At 38.6% G+C, this 4,400-nt stretch overlaps 1 protein-coding gene across 1 annotated transcript in view; it reads left to right on the forward strand.

The window, feature by feature from the left end:
* Positions 1-4,400, forward strand: part of ATP10A (ATPase, class V, type 10A) — a 162,312-nt gene that overhangs the window by 82,933 nt on the left and 74,979 nt on the right. The gene's annotated exons all lie outside the window — the stretch shown is intronic.

The raw sequence follows: 4,400 nt of genomic DNA on the forward strand, positions 1-4,400 counted from the left end.
CATGTGCTCCATGACAGCAGAAAAACTGTCATCATGGGAATAGTACCTTCTACCACATCCCTAAAGACCATCTTTGGCTATGTATCTCTGTGCCTCATTCAGCTTCAAGAAATCAGCCATTCTGGGCTCAAAAGGAATGAATTTATTCCCTAAGAGCCAGGAGGTCATTTCCTCAAATAGACACCCACAGCTTCTGCCCGGCAGGCAGATGGTTAGACATGTGGCAACCAGCACACTATACTGAATTAAACCACCCCCAAAAAAATTCTTCAGTTTTGTTTTGGTGTAGTGTAGTGTTTAGGACAACCAGGTTTGATTCCCCACTCCTCCACATGCAGCTGCTGGTGTGACCTTGGGTCAGCCACAAGTTTTTTCAGAGCTGTTTTCTCACAAGCAGTTCTCAAAAGAGCTCTCTCAGCCCCACCTACCTCACAGGGTGTGTGTTGTGGGGAGGGGAAGGGAAGGGAAAGGAGATTGTAAACCACTCTGAGACTCCTTTGGGTACTGAAGGGTGGGGTATAAATCCAATCTCTTCTTCTTTGTGTTTTTATTATGCTTACTGTCTCGGTGGGATGGTTATACCCTTTTCTGGCCTCCATGCCCTGTTGCTGTACTTATCCAGGTGCTTACTTGCATGGGTTCTTACCTTTTTCTTGATGCTTTGTTACTCAGGATGCGATGCTTTGTCTAATGAAGGAGTGGTTTTCATGTGCCTGGTCATTATTTACCTATTTGGTTGGTAATTTTTTTTCAATTGGTCAAATACCCAAGCCTATGTCCCTGAAATCTTTGGTTTTTCTTCTGTGATTCCATGCAATGTAGGTGGCCGGAAATAGGGTCAAAGAGGAAGAGAATACATTTCAGTAGGCCACAGGTAGAAAGGGTAAGCAGACAGGAATCACCATGAGAAAGTTCCTTCAGATCTCCCAAGCAAACATTAAATGTATGTTCAAGTCACTGAAGCAAGGGAGCCAAGCATCAGATTAGGAGGAAGACCTAAAAAGAACATACATTATGTTTCAGGTGTTGTGATGTTCTAATGGGAAAGGCTATTTGTCTTGTCAGTTTAAAATCTTCTCAGAATTTCATCATCATCTGAGCTGGCCCTAGTTTCTGCATAACTGAATGTTTGGGGGGGGGGGTTTGGGTTAGCGAAACAAAGCAATACTATTAAGTGGAACAAATAATTTATTTATGAGTGAGGTTTGCAAGGCATGTAGGATAGCTTACTTAATTCCAGATATTTTTGATGACATTGGTGCCATTTTTAGTAGTTTCTAAAAGCATTTCTGGAAAGTGGATTTGATGGCATAGGAAATGGCCAGGTTTGCAAGATTATGATTCTCCTAAGAATCATTTTGGCATTTTCTTAAAGTGATTTAGTTAAAAATAAATATTACTGGCAAATTTTAAGGAGAATGTTTGTGGTTTGAATAGTTTTAAATTGATTGCAGTTAGTTCTTTATTTTAATGCAGTGTTTCCCACTCGTGTGGTTTATCTGAGACATACCGTAAATGTCATTTAACATCTTTGTTTTAAGCAATGGAAACATAGGGGCAAACCCAAAACCATTTCAGTCAAGCATTCAGGACAAGGAGAGCGCTACCAGCAGTCTCTTTATTCCATTCCATAGGCTACAATAAGATTTTAGGCGATGATACATTTCAGCTTCTATAAACCTCATTTTGATTCATGGTAGGTAGGCTGTTCCTCTGTCTTTGGTGATCTCAAAGAGTTCCTGACCCCTATTATCGGTATGCTGTCTAAAAGACTTACAACAGACAGACTATAGAAGAGGAGACATATTAATCCATTTAAAAACATCCAGTTCCATTAATCCCATGATTCTCTCTGTTGTCTGCTTCACTGCTGAATTTTAGATAGCAAGCTTCTTGGGGCAGGGATTTATCTTTTAGATTTTATTACTTGTTAATTGTTTAATTACTCAAATCTTATTCACTATTACTAGCAACGGACTAACTAGCAATTACTAATTTGTTGTTGTTGTTCAGTCGCACAGTCGAGTCCGACTCTTCGCGACCCCATGGACTAGATCCCGCCAGGCCCTCCTGTCTTCCGCTGTCCTCTGAAGTTTGCTCAGTTTCATGTTCGTTGCATCGATGACACTGTCCAACCATCTCATCCTTTGCCGTCCCCGTCTTCTTTGACCTTCAATCTTTCCCAATCTTTCTATTTGCCAAGGAGCAATTACTAATAGACTAAAGCAATTAAGAGAGAAACTGTTAATGATTGGACAGGAGTCCTCAGCTAAAGAAGCCACAATACAAATGACTTTACAGGAAAATGGAGTTGCCCAAGAATTACCTCTAGAAAATTTAGATGGAAAGCTAATCACAAAGATTGACTCTACTATACAGGATTCTGCTCCCAAATTGACTATTTTAACATCTACAAATATAACTATTGAGTCAGAACAGAAAAGCATTCACCATACAGAAAAATAAAGAATTGAAAGAACAAATATTGGAGCTAGGAGTACAAAGCAGACAAAAAATGGCTGTATATATCAAGATGCCACTGGACAACTGAATAAGATCATTTCTAACGATTGACTGTATGAAAAAGCCATTGGAAGTTGGGGATCCAAGTCACAAATCTTAGCCTTCCTGTCTTGGAATGTCATGGGATGGGCGGATAGGATTAGAGAAGGTAATATACAAAAATGGTTAAGTAAATATGATGTGATATTGGTACAAGAAACATGGTGTTTAGAGACCCCTTCTTTGAATGGATATAAGATTTTTGATTTGGCAGCAAGGCCCTCCCAACATGAAAGGGCAAAGAGAGGGTTAGGGATTTTAGTTACGACATCTTTAAATGTTAATATTACTAAGCTTCCTTCTTGTGGCCAATTAGCAATGGCAGTGTTATTGGCCTTTCATCAGGTCTCCGCTGTCATTATAAATGTATATTTAACTACAGCTAAAGTAAAATCACAAATACAAATGGAGTTGAAAGAATTAGAAACATATATTTGGCAGATAATACTAAATAATCCAAGGGCATATGTTATTATAGGAGGGGATTTTAATGCCAGAATGGGACAAGATAATAACAATTTATATAGTAAATATAAAGACTGCCCTCCAGAGACTGGAAATTATTATTTACCTTATCCTAGATACTCAAAGGATTCCAAAGCAAATTATGCTGGATATATAATGGCACAGGTAATTAACAGCATGTCTGTCTTTGGCTAAACTGGCTAAAACATCAATAGATAAAAGGCTTCTCTGGCTAATTTTTAAATTGTATGAGAATCCAATGGCACAAATTAGCTGTGGACCAGAGGGGAAGCTGACTGGTCCTAGTCTCCTTTCACAAGGCACTAAACAAAGCTGTCTTCTAACCCCTCTACTTTTTAATCTTTGGTTTGATAATGACTGTAAAAAAGCAAAAAAGGATCGAAGTGTTAATTATAATAGATATAGGACTAACCCACAGGATGCCATCCTCAATATCAGAAATCACAATACAAATCACTTCTCTGGCGCAAGAAAAAAGATCATATGGAAGCAGGATGGTTACACCTGAGACAAGCATTGCAGAATAAAAATGCATCCCTGTTTTGGTGGCTTGTATCAGATGTTTCAGTCAGGTCCATGGTAACAATGAACAAATATATATTACCAGAAGAATGGGGAAGATATTTTAGGGAAATATATGCTGATAATGAGATAAGGGAAATTGATTATGGTAGTGCAATAAATCTTCCAGAATGGCCACCAGTTGAACCTACTGAGGTTAAAAACCTCATTCAAACATTAAGATCTGGGAAAGCTTCTGGTGTTGATTTAATTTCACCGGAACTAATAAAAAAGCATTCAGAAGGTGGATTCAGCCTTATTTACAGCAATTGATAGAACAGGGAAAATTCCAAAGGATTGGGGGTTTCAATTATTGTTCCTATATACAAGAAAGGTAATAAGGATGTGCCTGCAAATTATAGACCAATTAGCTTATTTAGTACTCTAAGCAAATTATATGCAAGGCATTTACAGTGGAAATTTAGAGACTGGCTTGAACAAGAGAAGTATATGGCTGGGGAGCAAGCCGGTTTTAGAGAAAATTATTCAACTATAGATCATTGCATGATATTAGAACATTTTTCAAAATCCTTATTCTATTTTCCAGAGGTTTTTTTTCTGTGCTGATACTTATTTCCACCAACAGGGGGCTCACTGTCCCCCAACAGGTTTTCCTACATAGTCAGTAGACTTCCTGGGTTTGTAGAAAAATCCAAAAACTAAAAAAATCCCTTCAGGGACTGCCGAATTCCCCCCAAAACCTTTTGAAATGGCCTCTACAGGAATCTGCTTCAGGCATCAACTGCGAGAGATTAGAATGTTGGGGGGGGGGGCTTCTAACTGGCTTTGTC

The sequence above is a fragment of the Gekko japonicus genome, unplaced genomic scaffold (assembly GCF_001447785.1).
Source record: "Gekko japonicus isolate JY-2015 unplaced genomic scaffold, Gekko_japonicus_V1.1 scaffold1304, whole genome shotgun sequence".
Taxonomy (NCBI): domain Eukaryota; kingdom Metazoa; phylum Chordata; class Lepidosauria; order Squamata; family Gekkonidae; genus Gekko; species Gekko japonicus.